Source organism: Canis lupus, chromosome 16 (genome assembly GCF_048164855.1).
Source record: "Canis lupus baileyi chromosome 16, mCanLup2.hap1, whole genome shotgun sequence".
NCBI lineage: Eukaryota > Metazoa > Chordata > Mammalia > Carnivora > Canidae > Canis > Canis lupus.
Window position 1 is genome coordinate 34187528 of NC_132853.1, and position 21256 is coordinate 34208783.

The 21256-nt window shown below is 39.5% G+C and overlaps 1 protein-coding gene and 1 non-coding gene across 8 annotated transcripts in view; one reads left to right on the forward strand and one right to left on the reverse strand.

The window, feature by feature from the left end:
* The window catches only part of SPAG9 (sperm associated antigen 9), a 145930-nt gene that overhangs the window by 7923 nt on the left and 116751 nt on the right, over window positions 1–21256 (forward strand). The window lies entirely within an intron of this gene.
* LOC140607612 (U6 spliceosomal RNA) lies at window positions 14843–14948 on the reverse strand. Its single transcript, XR_012009577.1, has one exon. It is a non-coding gene; the product is annotated as a U6 spliceosomal RNA (small nuclear RNA).

Consider the following 21256-nt stretch of genomic DNA (forward strand, 5'->3'; position numbering starts at 1 on the left):
TAGGTGCCTCCAAAAATTTTTGAGCTGCACCTCGGAAATTTACATATTAATACAATAAAGAAGTTTCCAAGGTGAGGATATAGAGTTATTAGAACTTTCAAAAATTGTTTTTTCCCCCTAAGATTGATTTTATTTATTTATTTATTCATTCATTCATTCATTCATTCATTCATTTATTGAGAGTGAATGAGTGCCCACGAGTGTAGTTGGGGGGAGGGTCAGAGGTGTGGGAGAAGGGGAGAAAATCTCAAGCTTACTGCCCACCGAGTGTGGAACTGATAAGGGGCTTGATCTCATGACCTTAAGATCATGACCTGAGTCCAAACCTAGAGTTGGATGCTTAACTGACTGAGCCACTCAGGTGCCCTTTTTTAAAAAAATTATTAAACTTTTTAAAGTTTAAATTTTAAACTCCCCCTACCTAGCTTTTTATTAGGCAAATGTTCAAACATACAGAAAAACTAAAAATGCATTGATATCTTTAAAAAAAATTTTTTTTAAAGATTTTATTTATATGAGAGAGAGACTACCAGCAGAGAGGAGAGGGAGAAGCAGGCTCCCTGCTCACAGGGCTCCATCCCAGGACCCTGGGATCATGACCTGAGCCAAAGGCAGGTGCCCCAAAATAATTGTAGTTTAGATACTTTTTTTTTCTTTTTAAAGATTTTATTTATTTATTCATAAGAGACACAGAGAGAGAGAGGCAGAGACATAGGCAGTAGGGGAAGCAGCCTTCATGCAGGGAGCTCAATATGGGACTTGATCCCAGGACTCTAGGATCATGCCCTGAGCCAAAGGCAGATGCCCTGAGCCACCCAGGCATCCCTAGATACTTTTCTTTTCTTTCTCTTTTTTTTTTTTCTAGGTACTTTTCTATAAGGAATTTAGATCTGAGATTACAAGACAATAATGAAAATGGTTAATTTTTTTTAAATTTAAAATTACAGTATAAAATATGATGGATTGTCTTTCTTGTTTGAAGCTAAGATACAGAAATTGAGAAACATCCTTTTTTTTTTTTTTTTTTTGAAACTGATCCTTTTTAACAGCTGAGAGGAAACTCCTATGATCTTCTGGTTCTACTGTATCCCATTTCCATAGGTTGGTAAAAAGATAGACACATAGGTGATCAGAAAGAACAACTATTTATTGAGTCAGGCACTGTTGTAGGCTCTGGGAATATAACTACAAACAAAAAAAGACAAAAAAGGTAGCCTGTACTTTTTTCAGTTTATACTGTAATAAAGAATAAACAAGCCAGTTATTGTAATCATAGATTGTGACAGATGCCATTCAAGGATTTACTTATTTATTTGAGAGAGAGTGCCTGCGTGCCAGCAAGAGTGTGCACACACACGTGCACACAAGCACATGGGGGCGGGCAGTGGGGCAAAGTGGGAGGGAGAGGAAGAGTGAAAGAATCCCAAGCCAACTCTGTGTTGATATCATGTGCTTGATACCATGACCCTGAGATCATGACTTGAGCAGAAATCAAGAGTCAGTTGCTTAACCAACTGAGCCACTCAGGTGCCCCACCATGCAGGAAATTAAAAGAGGTGATGTGATAAGGAGTAAAGAGGCAGGTACTTTAGATGAACAAAGAAGTATATAAAAGGGTAAGCTGCCCATGCAGGAAATAATTCATCTCATAAAAGTACTTTTTTAGATCTGAAACTTTAAACATGTATAGTCAGAGTTTCTCCTAATTGTTATCCTTGAAAATTCATACAAGTGAGCAGCTCTCATAAGTGCATTTCTTCTGTTTTTTGTTTTTTTTTTTTACTATTCCTTCTCATACTTCTCAGCAATATTTGACTCTTTTGGTCACTCTTTCTTTAAGAAACATATATATTTACATATATATAAAATATGTATTTTAAGTTTTTATTTAAATTCCAGTTAACATATAGTGTTATATTCGGTTCAGGTATACAGCATAGTGATTCAACATTCATACAACACTCAGTGCTCATCATGACAAGTGCACTCCCTAATCCCCCTCACCTATTTCACCTGTCCCCCCACCCACTTCATTCTGGTAACTGTCAGTTTGTTTTCTAGAGTTAAGAGTCTGAAGGAAACGTATTTTGGTTCTGTGACTTTGAACTCTCTTGATTTTTCCCCTTTTTTCTTTTCTTTTTTTAACTAATGAATTTGAGAGAAAGAGCTAGTGCATGTGTGCACAAGTAGGGAGGGACAGAGGGAGAGAGAGAATCTCAAGCAGATTCCCTGCTGAACCTGGAGTCCCACTCCAGGCTCAATCCCAGGACTTGAGATCACAACCTGAGCCAAAACCAAGAGTTGACTGCTTAAAACTGAGCCACGCAGGTGCCCTTCTCCCCGCCCCCCCCCCCCTTTTTTAGTAGAATCTATGCTGGGCTTGGGTCTTGAATTCATGAACCCAAGAATAAGAGCTGTATGCTCCACTGACTGAGCCAGCCAGGCATCTCAGTTTTCCCCTTTTTTGACCACTGTGGATTCTCCTTAATGTTGTTAGCTTCAGTGTTCCTTGGAGTTCTTTCTGGGGTTCCCCTCTAGCTCTCATTTGCACACTGCCTAACTGGTATTATTCATTCCCATGGGTTCAGTTATAATTTGTTGACCATTCCAAAATGTGTATCTCATTCATTTCATAGGTATTTATAGAGCGTTGACTGTGTGCCTGGTACTGTGTCCATTGAGGACACAGTGGTGAGCAAAACACAGAAGTTTCTTCTCTTGAAGCTGATAGCTGTTAAGAACTTTAAAGTCAGATCTCTCTCTGGAGTTTCAGATCCACATTACTGTTGTTTCTCGGACATGAATGTCTTCTGACACGTCCAAACCTGAACTTCTCTCCCAAGCTTGTTGCTCCTCTGTTCCCTGTGTAAGGGTTACCGCTGTCTGCCTGGCCAGATAGCTCATCACCTTAACTCTTCTCTCTTCTTTCTTTTCTTTTTTTTTTTTTTTAAAGATTTTATTTATTTGTGTGTGAGAGAGATTGAGCATGAGCAGGGTAAGGGGGCAGAGAAAGAAGCAGAATGCCTGCTGAGCAGGGATCTGAACTCAGGGCTCTGTCAAGGACTTGGAGGATTCTGGATTCATGACTTGAGCCAAAGGCAGACACTTAACCCACTGAGCTACCCAGGCACCCCAGCTCTTCTCTCTTCATTCTCATTGCTACCTTCTTTTGTTTCCAACTTTTAAATATTTCTTCTTATTATTTTATTTGTTTTTTTCCAACTTTAAATATTTTTGGAATCTCTACTTCTTCCAAAACCATTTCCACTGCACAGTACAGACTGCCAACATCTCTTGGGCCAAATCCAAACTCCATAGAGGTGGGATTTTGTGTCATTCACACTGTTTTCTGGTATCTGGCACAAAGGAAGTATCCAATGAATATTTCTGAATAAATGAATGGACAACTGAAACTGTCCCATGACTGATCTGTCTGCTTCCAGTATTGCCAACCTATAAACTGCCCATCATACTGTACCTAGATTTCTCCAAAATGGAAGTGTGATCCAATCTTTCCATACTTAAAAGCCTTTAGTGGCTCTGTCTAAAGTTCCTAAGATACAAAGTGTTGTGATCTGGCTGCTCCTTACCTTACCACCTATCCTTTCCTTTTTGAGCCATCATACTGAACCCTTGGAGACTTGGAGTTTGTTTTGCACAAAGTATTTTCTCTCCTGGCCTTCTTAAAAACTGCCTCTTTGCTTGGTACTGTTTCTCTTCTGTTGCCTGGCTAACAGTATGCATCTTTTGGGTTTCAATTCTGGAATGCCTTTTATGAACACCCAAGGATGGATTATGCCCATCTTATATTGTCCCACAGCATACTCTCCCTCCCCCTCACGTAACACTTCCAATGTTTTAGCAAACTGATCCATGGCTTTAATTCCCCTACTAAACTACTAGGATGCAGTAGCTATTTAATAGATATTTGTTATTTAGTTGGAGGGATGGATGAATATGCTAAAGGTCAAATTGCTAAGCCTAAGTATTTAAAGTTCTCTTTTGTGCATTCAAGTTATTTGTCCTTACCAATGGTGCCAAGTTATGCTAAAACTTCCAAAAAATTCTTCAATAGGTCTTTTGACTTTTGTACATAAAAAAAAAAAAAAACAAGACAAAACCACTTCTGAGGGTAGTTATTGCAAATGATTTACCTACACTGTCTTCTACATAGTAGATATTCTAGAACTACTTACATGTTTAAATTGAAATATTAAGATCATAGGCATTATTTCTGCATTTGCAAAGGTTGGGCTAGGTGATCTTTTTTTACTTTCTTTTTTTTTTTTTTAAAGATTTTATTTATTTATTCATGAGAGAGACACACAGAGAGAGGCAGAGACACAGGCAGAGGGAGCAGCAGGCTCCGTGCAGGGAGCCCCATGCGGGACCCAATCCCCAGACTCCAGGATCATGCCCTGAGCCAGAAGGCAGACACCCAACTGCTGAGCAACCCAAGCGTCCCTTTTTTTATTTTTTATTTTTAAAAATGTATTATTGTTTTTTATTTTTTTATCTTTTTTTTTTAAGATTTTATTTATTTATTCATGAGAGACACAGAGACAGAGGCAGAGACATAGGCAGAGAGAGAAGCAGGCTCCATGCAGGGAGCCCGACGTGGGACTTGAACCCGGGACTCCAGGATCACACCCTGGGCCAAAGGCAGATGCTTAACCACTGAGCCATCCAGGGATCCCTGTTTTTATATTTTTTCTTTGGTTTGGTTTGGTTTGGTTTTGGAAGGTACCTAGGTGATTTTAAAAGTCATGTTAGCACCACGATTCTCTGATTATTTTAAACTTAAAAAAATTTTTTTTTTAATTTTTATTTATTTATGATAGTCACACAGAGAGAGAGAGAGAGAGAGAGAGAGAGGCAGAGACATAGGCAGAGGGAGAAGCAGGCTCCATGCACCGGGAGCCCGACGTGGGATTCGATCCCGGGTCTCCAGGATCGCGCCCTGGGCCAAAGGCAGGCGCCAAACCGCTGCGCCACCCAGGGATCCCCCCAAAATTTTATTTTTATTTTATAAAAGATTTTTATTTATTCATGAAAGACAGAGAGAGAGAGAGAGAGAGAGGCAGAGACATAGGCAGAGGGAGAAGCAGGCTCCCTGCAGGGAGCCTGATGTGAGACCCTATCCCAGGACTGCGGGATCATGCCCTGAGCCAAAGGCAGAGATGCTCAACCGCTGAGCCACCCAGGCACCCCTGATTATTTTAAACTTAATGTGGCTTTCTTTTGTATTTTAATTTTAGATTTGAGTTGCTGCTTGAGAAATAAGTTTGTTTGAATAAAATTTCCACACAAATGAGGTTAAGTGCCCAAACTTAATTTTAGCAATTTGCTTAGTATCTTTTGATAGACATTTGTTTTTTTCCCTAAGATTTTATTCAGAATTTATTTAGATTTATTTATTATTTGAGAGAGAGAGGGCATGCGCATGTGAGTGTGAGAGAGAAATGAGTATGAGGAGGGGCAGAGGGAAGAGGGAGAAGCTAACTCCTGCTGAGTGGGGAGCCCAAAATGGGGCTCGATCCCAGGACCCCAGGATCATGACCTAAGCCGAAGACAGTCACTTAACTGACTGAGCTACCGTGGTGCCCCAACATTTATTTTTGAAGAAAAGTTCATTCTGAAGAACAAAGTATTTTATTTCTGGGGCATTGAAAATATATTGGTTAAAAGCCTCTGCTAGCCTATTATGATATAAGTACAATTTCTAATTTCAATTATCAAATCCTTAATTTGAATTTTCCTTTAAGTTACTTGTTGCCCTAGCCCCCCTTTTGCTACCTATTCAAAAACAAATATCTTTTATTTTTTTTATTTTTAAAGGATTTATTTATTTATTTGTTTATTTGTTTGTTTATTTATTTATTTATTTATTTATTGGTTTTATTTATTTATTTATTTATTCATGATAGACACACAGAGAGAGAGAGAGACATAGGCAGAGGGAGAAGCAGGCTCCATGCAGGGAGTCTGACGCAGGACTCGATCCCGGGTCTCCAGGATCACACCCTGGGCCGAAGGCGGCACTAAACTGCTGAGCCACCTGGGTTGCCCCCAAAACAAATATCTTTTAAAAAGTTAAACAGGTTGTACAGAAGTGTGGAATCAAATCAACAGGCTTTTGTAAAACCAGAAGGGTAACTTTTTTAAAAAAAGGCTATTGTCCATGGTTCTACTATGAAAATAGTCTGCTTGAACTTGTTTAATGTGATTTGGGAAACATTTGACAGAAATTACCCACTTATTTGTGGCTCTGTTCAGTTTTAACTCTTTATTTTTTTATTTTTATTTTTTTTTAAAGATTTTATTTATTTATTCATGATAGACATAAAGAGAGAGAGAGAGAGAGACAGAGACACAGGCAGAGGGAGAAGCAGGTTCCATGCTGGGAGCCCGATGCGGGACTTGATCCTAGGTCTCCAGGATCACGCCCTGGGCCGAAGACAGGCGCCCCAACCGCTGAGCAACCCAGGCTGCCCCAGTTTTAACTCTTTACAAAATAACTTTTATGCTGGGTTAGGAATTCATCCAGTAATTTGCTCAGTATTAACCAGCTCTAAGCTTGCAGAGGGCCAGGAAGTGAGGAAAGATTTCTGAATAGCTAGGATGAATGTCTCAAAGTTTGTGTACTAAAGTTCATGATGTTGGCCTGCTGAATAAACATTTAAAGGCAAAGTATAGGGGATCCCTGGGTGGCGCAGCGGTTTGGCGCCTGCCTTTGGCCCAGGGCGCGATCCTGGAGACCCGGGATCGAATCCCACATCGGGCTCCCGGTGCATGGAGCCTGCTTCTCCCTCTGCCTGTGTCTCTGCCTCTCTCTCTCTCTCTCTCTCTCTCTGTGACTATCATAAATAAATAAAAATTAAAAAAAAAGGCAAAGTATATTCATAGTAACCTTATTTTATTCTTGAAAATTTTTTTTTATTTTTAAAATTTATTTTTTATAGTATCTTTATTTTATGAGAGAAAGAGTGCACACATGTAAGTGGGAGTTGGGTGAGATGGAGATGGAGAGTGAGAGAGAGAATCCTAAGCAGGTTCCATACCCAGCATGCAGCCTGATGCAGGGCTCAGTTTTAGACTCTGAGATCATGACCTGAGCCAAAATCAAGAGTTGGGTGCCTGACCAACTGAACTACCCAGGTGCCCTCATAGTATCCTTATTTTATTTTATTGAAACAGGTTTTTTTTTTTTTTTTTTTAAAGGTTTTATTTATTTGAGAGAGCAAGAGTGAGAGAGATCACAGAGGGAGAGAGAGAAGCAGACTCTCTGCTAAGTGCAGAACCTGACCAGGGGCTTGATCCCAGGACCCTGAGATCATGACCTGAATGCAGGGGCTTAACTGATTGAGCCACCCAGGCACCCGTTTAATATCTTTATTTTGAATAAAATAGTTTCTTAGCCCTCAACAGGTTATAAACAGCAAAATTAAGAGAGTTTCTACTAGAGATATGTTCTTATATATAACAAATGGCAGGAGTCTCTGAAGTAGGCTACTGAAAATTATAAAAAGTGGTACAGTGTAGTGGCCAAGGGCAAAGGATCAGAATGCCTTAGTTCACATCCTAGCTGTATTACTTCCTACTTGTGAAATCATGGACAGGTTTCTTTTCTTTTTTTAAGATTTTATTTATTTGTTCATGAGAGATAGAGAGCCAGAGACACAGGCAGACGAGAAGCAGGCTCCATGCAGGGAACCCGATGTGGGACTCGATCCTGGGACTCCAGGATCATGCCCCGGGCCAAAGGCAGACGCTCAACCGCTGAGCCACCCAGGCGTCCCATGGACAGGTTTCTTAATGCCAAACCTTAATTTCTTAGTTGTAAATAGGGATAATAGTAGTAACAACCTTATAGGATTCTTGTGAGAATTATACCAGAAGAATGAGCTTTTCAAAGCTTCAGGCATTTGGTTAATCAGTACTAAATGTTATTAATATTTCTTATATCCACCTATCTATCCATCTCATTTGTTTATAAAACAGATGTTTTTTTTTTTTTAAGATTTTATTTATTTATTCGTAGAGATGCAGAGAGAGAGAGAGAGGCAGAGACACAAAGCAGGCTCCATGCAGGAGCCTGACGTGGGACCCGATCCAGGGTCTCCAGGATCACGCCCCGGGCTGCAGGCGGTGCTAAACCGCTGCGCCACTGGGGCTGCCTTATAAAACAGATGTTAGTTTAACACTTTGTGCCTGGACCAGGGGTATGAAAACGATTAGTCCAAGGTCTTGCTATTGAGGAGATCATAGTCTAGTGGGGAAGGCTAATGTAAATAACTAGGGCAGCCTTAGATAAGCATTTTAGACAAGTACTGTATATTCAAGGTGCTTAAAACCTAAAACCAGAGGGATAACTCCATAGAGATGGGGTGGCATTTAACTACCTTATGTGTCACAAATCCAAAGTATGAAGAGTTTGAAAGTGTGTGACATATTCAGCAAACTACAAAAACAATGACATTTATTTTTCCAAAATATTTAAGTAATAAATATTACTTAATATTACTTAGTTTTCCATGTGTTCTTTTTTTTAAGATTTTATTTTTATTTATTCATGAGAGACAGAGAGAGAGGCAGAGACATAGGTAGAGGGAGAATGGTGGGACTCGCAGAGATGTGGGACTCGATCTCAGATCCTGGGATCATGCCCTGAGCTGAAGGTAGATGTTCAATTGCTGAGCCACCCAGGCGTCCCTAGAAATACTTTTAATTTAAACGATGTTATATAAATATTTTTGTGCTTCAGTTTTTCTTAAAAATAGTTATGAAGATTACTTCATTTCTTAGTGATACTAGTCAACTGATAGTATTAATATTGACCTTGAAAATTTTCATTCCTCTAATAGACCACATTTATTTAATTAGATTGAGTTGATTTTTTTCTCCCTGTGAAAATTTCACTTTATATAATTGTCAACACATATTTTTTCCCTTAAAATTTTTGTTGTGGTAAAATATTCATAGCATTAGAATGCCTGGGTGGCTCAGGTGGTTGATCTGCCTTTGACTCATATCATGATCTCAGGGGCCTGGGATCCAGCCTTGAAGTCGGCCTCCCAGCTTAGCAGGAAGTCTGCTTCTTCCTCTGCCCCTCTTCCTGCTCGTTGTCCCTCTCCCTTTCACTTTTTTTTTCTCTCTTTCTCTCTCAAATAAATACAATCTTCAAAAAATATATACATAGCATAAAATTTATCATTTTAACCATTTTTAACTGCATAATTCAGTGGTGTTAAGTATATTTGCCTTGTCATGCAACCACCACCTCTTTTCATCTCCAGAACTGTTTCACCATCTCAAATTGAAACTCCATACCCATGAAACAGTAACTCCCATTTCTCCCTTCTCCTATCCTCTGAAAACCCATCATTCTATTTTCTGTCTTTATGAATTTAAAGATTTTACTTATTTGACAGAGGGAGTGAGCACACAAGTAGGCAGAATGGTAGGCAGAGGTAGAAGGAGAAGCAGACTCCCCACTGAGCAGGGAACCCAACCCTGTGATCATGACCTGAGCTGAACGCAGATGCTTAACAGACTGAGTCACCCAGGTGCCCCTGTCCTTATGAATTTGACTACTCTAGGTACCTCATATAAATGGAATCATGACATTTACCCTCTTGTGTTTGACTTGTTTCACTTAGCATGTTTTTAGGGCTCATCCATTTGTAACATATATCCTAATTTCACTCTTTTTTAAGGCTGTATAGTATTCCATTATGTGTATATATAAGCCTCTTATCAATAAATGGCTTGCTAATATTTTCTCCCATTCTATGTGTTATCTTTTTACTATAAAATTTTTTTAAAATTTATTTAAGTAGTTTTCACATCCAATGTGAGATTCAAACTCACGACCCCAGAATCAAGAGCCACACACACACATGCACTACTGACTGAACCAACCAGGTACCCTTCTTTTTACTTTCTTGATAATGTCCTTTGAAACATAAAAGTTTTTACTTTTGATGAAATGGAGTTTTATCTGTTTCTTTTATTGCCTGTACTCTTTGTGTATGTAGAAGAAACCATTGCCTAGATAGATGTTACAAAAATTTCACTTATGTTTTCTTCTAAGAGTTTTGTAGTTTTAACACTCTTAAACTTAGGTGTTTGATCTATTTTGAGTTATTTTTTTATATGGAGTCCAAATCCATTCCTTTGCATGTGGATATCCAGTCCCAGTAGCATTTGTTGATGAGACCATTCTTTTCTCAGGAATTATCTTGATACCCTTGTTGAAATATAATTGATTATAAATCTGAGGGCTTTTTTTTTTTAAGATTTTATTTATTTATTCATGAGAGACACACATAGAGAGAGAGAGGCAGGGACACAGACAGAGGGAGAAGCAGGCTCCATGCGGGGAGCCCAATGTGGGACTTGATCCCGGGACTCCAGGATCACGCCCCGAGATGAAGGCAGATGCTTAACCTCTGAGCCACCCAGGCGTTCATGGACTCTCAGTTCTATTTCATTGATCTATACATCTGTCCTTAAGCTAGCACTATCCTGTTGTGACTACTGTCTTTTTGTAATAAATTTTGAAATTGAGAAATATGTCCTCCAACTTTGTTCTTTTTAAAGATTATTTTGGTCATTCTGGGCCCATCAAATTTCCATGAGAGTTTTAGGATCACTTTGTCAATTTCTGCAAAGAAGCTAGCTTGGGTTTTCATAGGGATTTTATTGAATTTGTAGATCAATTTGGGGTGTATTGCCATCTTACCAATATTAGATCTCCTGATCCGTGAACATGATGCTTTCTATTTATTTGGATTTTTAGTTTCTTTCAACAGTGTTTTGTTGTCAGGGTAAAAGTTTTACGTTTCTTTTGTTAAATTCACTTCTAGGCATTTAGTTCTTCTTTGATGCTTTTGTAAATGGAGATGTTTCCTTAATTTCATTTAAAAAATAAGTTCTTGGGCAACCTCGGTGGCTCAGCGGTTTAGTGCCGCCTTAAGCCCAGGGCGTGATCCTGGAGACCCGGAATGGAGTCCCATGTCAGGCTCCCTGCATGGAGCCTGCTTCTCCCTCTGCTTGTGTCTCTGCCTCTCTCTCTCTCTCTCCCTTTCTCTCTCTCTCTTTCTCTCTCTCTCTGTGTGCCTCAAATAAATTAAATAAATAAATAAATAAATAAATATCTTTGTATTTAAAAAAGATTTATTTATTTATTTATTTTAGAGAGAGAGAGGGAGGGTATGTGTATGCCCAAGTGTATGAACAGGAGAGCAAAGAGAGAAGAAGAAGGGGAAAAGTAGATTCCCCTCCAAGTGCAGAGCCTGACATGGGGCTCAATCCCAGGGCCCCCAAGATGATGATCTGAGCCAAAATCAAGAGTTGGATGCTCAATTCACCAAACCACCGAGGTGTTCCTAATTAATTATTCTTGGAGTAAACTCTACCCGCCATGTGGGACTTGAAGTCATGACCTCAAGATCAAGAATAGTATGCTCTATGGACTAAGTCAGACAGGCACCCCTTAATTTCATTTTCTTATCATTGCAAGTGTTTAGAAATACAATTGATTTTTGTATATTGATCTTGTATCTTGCTGAACTTACATATTCCAATAGATTTAAAAAATATATATTTTATTTATTTATTTGACACAGCACAAGCAGGAGGAGTGGCAGGCAGAGGGAAAGGGAGAAGCAGGTTCCTCGCTGAGCAAGGATCTTGATTCAGGGCTTGATCTAGGACCCTGGGATCATGACTTGAGCTGAAGGCAGATGCTTAACCATCTGAGCCACCCAGGCACCCCATATTCTAATAGATTTTTTGTGTGTGGATTTCAAAACAATATTCATTCATTCATTCATTCATTCATTCATTCATGAGAGACAGACAGAGAGAGAGAGAGAGAGAGAGAGAGAGGCAGAGATTCAGGCAGAGGGAGAAGCAGGCTCCCTGCAGGGAGCCCGATGCAGGACTCAATCCCGGATCCCAGGATTATGCCCTGAGCCAAAGGCAGGCACCAGGTGTCCCCGTTTGTGGATTCTTTTTTTGTTTGTTTGTTTGTTTGTTTGCTTTTTAAGATTTTATTTACTTATTCATGAGAGACAGAGAGAGAGAGAGAGAGGCAGAGACATAGTCAGAAGGAGAAGCAGGCTCCATGCAGGGAGCTCAATTTGGGACTCGATCCCAGGACTCTAGGATCATGCCCTGAGCTGATGGCAGACACTCAACCACTGAGCCACCCAGATGTCCCTGTGTGTGGATTCTTGAAGACTTTTTTATATATACATTATCGTGTTGTCTGCAAATAGAGGTAGTTTTACTTATTTCCCCACTGCCTGCATGCCTTTTATTTAATTTTCTTGACTAATTGCCCTAACTAGAACCTCCTGGTACAATATTGAATAGAAATGGCAAGAGTAAAGTTTTTGTCTTGTTTCTGATCTTATGAGGAAAGCATGCAGTCTTTACCTATTAAATATGATGTAGTTGTGAGGATTTGAGGGAGTTCCTTTCTGTTGTTTGTAGAGTGTTTTCATTACGAAGAGATGCTGAATTTTGTTAAGTGCTTTTCCTGTAATTAGATAAGCCAGTGCTATTCAGCTATCTTTTTAGGTTGGAGTGTGTGGTTTTGTTTGTTTGTTTTAACGTTTGGAAATAACCAGACAGAAGTCTAATTTTATAACAAGTTTGGTAGTGTAAAAATTCTTTAAAAAGGTGTATGTGTGTACCTAAACATTAAAAATTACATGTGAAAAGCTAAAATAATGACTGTATCCCCTCCTTGGTAGGATGGTCAGGGAAGGTCACGGGGGACATAACATTTCAGTTATGAAATGAAGAATGAGGAGGAGACCATCAAAGGAGAGTATTCTAGGCAAAGGAAATGAGAATTTAAGGTAGGAAAAAGTTTTAATTAAGGAGTCAGCCAGTGTCGAGGAAAAAGAGGGAATAAAGTAGTAGAATCATGGAGGAGCTGCTCACTCACTGGGCTTTATGGGCCAAGGTAGAGTTTAGAAGTCTACACTTAAGTAGCCATTGATGATCTTCAATCAAAGCAATAAAATGTATCTTTAATTCATACTAAAGTATTTGTAGTGAAATCCTGTGATGCTGAGGTTTGTTGAGGGGAAAAAGGAAGAGTACAGACAAAACAGTATGTGCCATGTGCTGATAATTGTTGAAATTAGGTGATAATATTTAGCAGTTTATTTTACTGTTCTATTTTTTTTAAGATTTTATTTATTCATGAGAGACAGAGAGAGAGAGGCAGAGACATAGGCAGATGGAGAAGCAGGTTCCATGCAGGGAGCCCAATGTGGGACTCCATCTCAGGACTCCAGGATCATGCCCTGGCCGAAGGCAGGCGCTAAACCGCTGAGCCACCCAGGGATCCCTCTCTCCACCATTGATGCATGTTTGCGAATTCCCATTAGACACGGAAAAAAAAAACCCACAGAAAATAACTGGAAAGAAAAGATGATCTACTGTTTGGTTTAAGATTTTATTTATTTATTTATTTATTTATTTATTTATTTATTTATTTATTTATTTATTTATTTATGTAAGAGCACGCAAGAGGGAGAGAGAGCATGACTGGAGAGAGGGGCAGAGAGAGAAGGACAGGAAAAGGAGAGGGAGAATCAGACTCCCAACTGAGTTGGGAGCCCAACAGGGGGCTTGATCCCAGGACCCTGATATCATGACCAGCTGAAGTCAAATGCTTAACTGACTGAGCCACTTGGGTTCCCCTCACTGATTTTTTTTTTTTTAAGATTTTATTTATTCATGAGAGACACACAGAGAGAGAGGCAGAGACATAGGCAGAGGGAGAAGCAGGCTCCATGCAGGGAGCCCGATATGGGACTCGATCCCGGGACTCTGAGATCACGCCCTGGGCTGAGGGCAGATGCATTTAACCACTGAGCCACCCAGGCACCCCTAAAATGATCATGTTCTATTACATTTATACAATTATGGATGATAGTTTGGGCAGTAAGTAAAATTCTTTGTGTGTGAGTAAAATTCATATGTATAGCACTTTTTGGTTATTATCTAAAGGTTTTATTTGTTTATATTTACTTACTTTACCTATTTATAGATAAAATACATGCTCTTTGTGAAAAACAAAACGGAACCAAAGCATTATAGAAATACTTCTAGAATCCTGCCTGTTAGAGAAACCTCATTTTTTAAATTATTTATTTTGAGAGAGAGAAAGAAAGCGAGTACAAGCTAGGTTGGCGGGGAGGAGCAGAGGGAAAGGGACAAGCAGACTGCCTGCTGAGCAGGGACAACCCCCCCCCCCCCCCACGTAGGTCTAGATGCCAGGACTCTGAGATCATGACCTGAGAGGAAGGCAGATGCTGAACCAACTGAGCCACCCAGGCACCCCTCCCTGTATGTTTGTTTGCCAGCACTTGACACTCTCAGACTTTTTGGGCTTTAGTTTTTAATCTGATATTTGTGAAACAGCCTTTTATTTTAATTTGCTTTTCTCAGATCACTAGTGTGGTTGAGCACATTTTCTTACATTTTGATGATCTACTTGCCTTTTCTGTGAATTGCCTGTTCAGTTCAGTTTTATGTCCTCATAACTGGCAACAAACTGGGTCTGTCTGGATAGATCTAAATTATGCTTTACAATGGTTTATAGTATTCCCTTATGATCATCAGTGGTTGTAACAGATCATTCTTAATGTTTTATTTTAATTTTTTATTTTATTTTATTTTTTTAAAGATTTAATTTATTTATTCATGAAAGACAGAAAGAGAGGCAGAGACACAGGCAGAGGAATAAGGAGGCCCCATGCAGGGAGCCTGATGCGGAACTCCATCCAGGGACTCCGGGATCACACCCTGGGCCAAAGGGTGAATCTATTATTTCACAAATTTGTGTATCATTCTTGTGCAGGGGCCATGCTAATCTTCTCTGTATGTTCTGATTTTAATATATGTGCTGTTGAAACTAACATGGGAATCTGTATTTTAAAGGAGACCTAAGAGATCTATCATCCAAATGTAACACAGGGACTTTATTTGGATCCTAGCTATAAACATTTACGAGACAGCCAGGAAAATCTGAACGGTGACTAGATATTCCCTATTATTTCATTAAGGATTGGGAAATGGTGCTATTCTAACTCAGTTATTCCTTCATTTTTTACCTAATTTTCTTATAGAAAAGAACTTTTCCCTCATCAACTGTTTGATTACCCTAAGGTATAGTTTGTACAAGAAAGATAGGATAAGTGTTATATTCTTCAGTTCATACTTTTATAATTTCCGAGAGGTCTTCCTTCTTCTTGCTCTTCCCTACCCCCACCTCTTTCTAAAAATAGCATAGTGTTCCGGTTTCATGGATGCAATGACTTTTCTTTGGTCTCTGAGTATTAATTATAGTTTTCATTTGTTCCTGTTTTGTCTGTTTCCTCAGAGTCCCATTTTTTTTTCTGGTAGTTTTGGTCTCTCTTTTTCATGTTGGAGCTTCAAGTGCCTGATAACCCTTAATTATCTCTTCATGTTTCAAGTGTGAGGCACTAAAAAAAGGAGGGCCAGAAGCTTTGTATGCCTGGAAGCAGTTTATTGCCTATTGGGAACCCAGATTTCAGTATCTTGGTCTTTTTGCTCAGGCATTGAGTTTTGCCAAGGAAAGATAATGTCTTGGGGAGTGGAGTGGTAGATAAGCCTAGTTATTAGAATCTGGGTGAGGAAAAGGGGCTGTCAGTATTACTGCTTGGTATATAGATTTTCACTTCTTTTTTTTTTTTTTTATTTGTCACCTATTTGTTAGTTGTATTCCCTTATCTAGAATCTCTCTTATTGAGGGGTGCCTGGGTGGCCCAGTCGGTTAAGTGTCTGCCTTTGACTCAGGTCATAATCTCAGGGTTTTGGGATTAAGCAGGGAATCTGCCTCTCTCTCTGCCCCTCCCTCCCTGCTTGTGCACATGTTGTCTCTCAAATGAATAAAATCTTTTTTAAAAAAATAGAATCTCTCTTATTGAGTTTATTCAGAAAACAAACTCCCTATCTTCTGTGTGGGTAGGCAGGAGGGCCACCTGACTGCTCTGTGATGGAACTGGGGGATGTATTAGGGATGTTACTAACTTTTACTAGTGCAACTGACTGGGCCACCTGTTTGCCTCCCTGCCCCTTTTATTATTTTTATTATTTTATTTATTTATTATTATTTTTAAAGATTTTATTATTCATGAGACACACATACACACAGAGGCAGAGACACAGGCAGAGGGAGAAGTAGGCTCCATGCAGGGAGCCTGATGTGGGACTCGATCTCAGAAGCCAGAGATCACGCCCTGAGCCAAAGGCAGATATACTTAACCACTGAGCAACCTAGGCATCCCTCCCGCCCCCTTTTATTTTTATTTATTTATTTATTTATTTATTAATTTAATTTAATTTAATTTAATTTAATTTTATTTTATTTTATTTTTAGTTTGGTGACTTTTTTTTAAATTTATTTTTATTGGTGTTCAATTTACTAACATACAGAATAACCCCCAGTGCCCGTCACCCATTCACTCCCTCCCCCTGCCCTCCTCCCCTTCTACCACCCCTAGTTCGTTTCCCAGAGTTAGCAGTCTTTACGTTCTGTCTCCCTTTCTGATACTTCCCACACATTTCTTCTCCCTTCCCTTATATTCCCTTTCACTATTATTTATATTCCCCAAATGAATGAGAACATATAATGTTTTTTAGATTTTATTTATTTGTTATTCATGAGAGACACAGAGAGAGAGAGGCAGAGACACAGGCAGAGGGAGAAGCAGGCTCCATGCAGGAAGCCCCATGTGGGATTTGATCCCGGGTCTCCAGAATCAGGCCCTGGGCCGAAGGCGGCACTAAAACCCTGAGCCACCCAGGCTGCCCTCCCTGCCCCCTTTTAAAAGTAAGTCTATGCCCAGTGTGGGGCTTGAACTCATGTCCATCCCCCCATCAAGAGCTGTGTGCTCTACCAACTGAGCCAGCCATGCACCCCTAAGTTGATTGTCTCCATCAGGATCAGATAAGATGGTTCGCATATTTATATTGGTAAATGTCTCATAAATTTCTCTTAATCTATAAGAGTTCTCCATTTTTTTCTCCTTGCTATTGAGTTTTGAAGAAATTGAACCATTTGTATATGAAAAATTTCCACATTTTGGATTAGAGGGAGAAATCCTATCCTTTGGGCATTGTTTTATATGGTCTATCCTCTTGGGGTGCCTGGCTGGCTCAGTTAGAAGAGCATGTGACTTTTTTTTTTTTAAGATTTTATTTATTCATGGGAGACACACAGAGAGAGGCAGAGACACACACAGACAGAGGGAGAAGCAGGTTCCCTGTGGGGAGCCCCATGTGGTACTCAATCCCAGGGCCCCAGGATCACTACCTGAGCCCAAGGCAAACACTCAACCACTGAGCCACCCAGGCATCCTGAGCATGCGACTTTTGATCATAGGGTCATGAGTTTAAGCCCCACCGTGGGTGTAGAGATTACTTAAATGAATAAATTAAAATCTTGAAAAAAATATGATATATCCTCATCCTCTTATTTTTTAAAGATACTACATTGAAAAACAAATTACATTTAGCAGAACTTAATTGAATTTACTAATAATTACTTAATATAATGCAATATTTTCCTTCCCCCACCCTGTAGAGTAAATGTGGGGATACCTAGCATTGATACTTTTATTTGGTGGTATTATTTTGTAGACAACTACTGTAGTCAAAGTTACTAATACAGGGCTTTTCTTTTTTTGGCTGTTGCATCTTTACTCCCAATTAGGAACAGTCTCTAGGGATTTTTTTTTTTTTTTTTTAAACTGCGGGAGCTTGCGTTTTCAAAGTATTCATTTGTTTTTCTCCAGAACAGTGGGGCAAAACAGCCCCTATAAGCCATCTGGACTTGAAACCATTTTGCTTTGTCACAAAGCTTATTCTTTTTAGATCCTGACATAAGTCTGTATTGTCTACTGATTTCTTTTTTTTTAAACAGTGTGTGGTTGCTCCCAGGAGAGTTCTGTCTGAAGTTATGTCAATGTTGTTGTTGGCTGATTAGTAATTGAGAGGTGAAAAGAGACTCTAGTGAAGAAGGGTTTATCTTTATCATACATGCTAAAAAAGCCCATGCGTGGGTTCTTACCCTCCCCACTCAACACTTTTTACAAAAAGATGTGCAAGAGAGAAGACATAAAGACAAAGACACAGAGGGTTGAGGGGAGATGTGTACTCTACAGCAACATTCCTAAGAGATCTGACAAATTGCTATACTGGAGTGGAGTAACCAGAATTTTCCTGGGGCTGGATGCTTTTTTGGAATTTGAAAAGCTGCGCCTCTCCTGCCTTGATTTTTGTTGTTTTTTCATGTTTTTGTTTAAATTCTAGTTAGTTAATACATAGTGTAATACTGGTTTCAGGAGTACTGTCCTAACCCCATCATTTGCCAAATGTAGTGGTAGGTGACCCAACTTCATGAAGTTATGCCACTGGCAAGAAGTTAAGTCACATTTAATAAGTTATGAATACCCATAGGCTTCTTATGAGCTTTCATTTACTACCCCCCACCCCCCAAATGTCTCTGGCTAAGGTGAGGCCTCAAGCCTTATTTACTTTGCACAAAAATACTGTATTATATGTAAATTTTGGTGATAAAAGGAAATTTAGTTGTATTGGGATCTTCTTGTTATAAATACTTTTTTTTTTTTTTTTTTTTGAGATATAGAGCAAGCAAGCACCTCCTGCCTGTGGGCAGGGGAAGATGGGAAAGATGGTGAGGAGAGAGAGAGAATCTTTTTTTTTTTTTTTTTAATTTTATTTATTTATGATAGTCACAGAGAGAGACAGAGAGAGAGAGGCAGAGACATAGGCAGAGGGAGAAGCAGGCTCCATGCAGGGAGCCTGACATAGGATTCAATCCCGGGTCTCCAGGATTGTGCCCTGGGCCAAAGGCAGGCGCTAAACCGCTGCACCACCCAGGGATCCCGAGAGAGAGAATCTTAAGCCGACTCCAGGACCCTGGCTCAGAGCTTGATCTCAGGACCTGAGATCATGACCTGAGCCAAGAAATCAGGAGTTGGAAGCTTAACCAACTAAGCCACCCAGGTACCCTGGAAATATCTTTAAAATACAGGAAAGAATGAAGTCTATAAAATGAATCTATTTTCTGCAGTCTTTCTAGAACCTTTTTGGAATTGATCCACACTTCTATATCCTAGTCCTGAAATACACCACTCCTATAAATTAGCTTTTAACTTCAATAGATCTAATGTAATGTCATGGCATAATGCATGTATTGTATATAAATTCAAGGGGAATTATCTCTTCACACTGATTTTTCTCTCTCAGTATCCCATTTCAGAGTTTGATTTTGATTAATTACATTTAGAAAAACACCCATAATCATTTTTGGTCAGATAAATGATGATATTAATGTTTAATATGCCATGCTTTTCTAAGCTGAAATGCAAACGATTCATGTTTAGTTCTTCACTGCCATTGAAGAGAGATAGGCCTGTAAGGTGCATTTTCCTCCCTTTTTTTTTTATTTTATTTTATTTATTTATTTATTCATGAGAGACAGAGGCTGAGACATAGAGGAGAAGTAGGCTCCATGCAAGGAGCCCATTGCGTAACTTGATCCAGAACTCCAGGATCATGCCCTAAGCCGAAGGCCTATGCTCAACCCCTGAGCCACTCAAGCATCCCATTTTCCTCCTTTCCTTTATTGTTTTAAAATATATGAATCAAAAATAAATAAAATAAAATATATGAATCCATATTGTTAAAAAAGCAACAGCAACTTTAGACTATTTAAGGATAAGGTGATTTTAGAAAGATAAAATCATCCTAAATCCCACTTCTGCTAAACAGCCATTATTTATTTTATTATTATAAAATTTTTTTTAAAAAAATATTTTATTTATTTAATCATGAGAGACACACACAGAGAGAGAGGCAGAGACACAGGCAGAGGGAGAAACAGGCTCCCTGTGGGGAGCCTGATGCAGGACTTCATCCTGGGACTCCAGGATCACGCCCTGGGTCAAAAGCAGGCACTCAGCCACTGAGCCACCCAGGCATCCCTCTTTCCTTTTTTTTTTTTTTTTTTTAAAGATTTATTTATTTCAGAGAGCAAGAGAGCATGCATGAGCAAGTGGGGAGAGGGGCAGGGAGAAGGAGTGGGAGAGAATCTAATGCAAACTCCCTGCTGAGTGTGGAGCCCATGACCCTGAACTCATAGATCAAGAGTTAACTGATTAGCCACCCAGGAGCCCCAAGTAAAACAAGAGTTAGTGATGTTTGTAGTATACAAAACTAGTAATGAGGTTCAGCAATATTCACATGTGGTACTAACCCACCAAGGATCTCTGAGCAGGGAAGGGAAATGGTGAGCCTTTAGGAAGAATATAACCCATGCCACCTATTCCCTAATTATTTTCTCTGTAGTGTGAGAGGGTTGGGAATAGAAAAAGGAAAACAGCTTTCATTACATCCCTTATACTCTGTCCCCAACCCTCACCCAGAAAAATCAACTTTTCTATTAGGGCCAAGAATCTAAACCTTTTCTACCAAGAGCTCTCTTTTGTTTGGCATCTGATTGAATTTCATGCCACCTTCTCTATTTCTATTCCAGTTTTCTTAAATTCTTATATCAGTGTTTCCTATGTTTATGTTATTGCTATGTACCATAAAGAGCTAGGCCACTTTCTTTTCTTTTTTAAGTTAATTTATTTGAGAGGGGGAGAGTATGAGCATGAGACAGAGCACAAGTAGGGGGGAGGGACGGAAGAAGAAGCAGACTCCCCACTGAACAGGGAGCCCTACACAGAGCTTGACTGCAGGACCCCGGGATCACCACCCAAGCCCAAGGCAGATACACAACTGACCGAGCCACCTAGGCACCTTAGAATTAGGCCATTTTCTTTTTCTTTTTTTTTTATTTTTATTTTTATTTTTATTTTTATTTTTTATTTATTCATGATAGGCACACAGTGAGAGAGAGAGAGGCAGAGACACAGGCAGAGGGAGAAGCAGGCTCCATGCACTGGGAGCCTGACGTGGGATTTGATCCCGGATCTCCAGGATCGCACCCTGGGCCAAAGGCAGGCGCCAAACCGCTGCGCCACCCAGGGATCCCGAATTAGGCCATTTTCTGAAGTTTTTGGTATTTATCACTCTTGGGTTTTCTGAGTTACTCTGCCATATAGCAACTTCTATTGCCAGAGTTATTTATATTATCAGGGGGATTTCACAAAACAATGGCATAAAACTAGCTTAT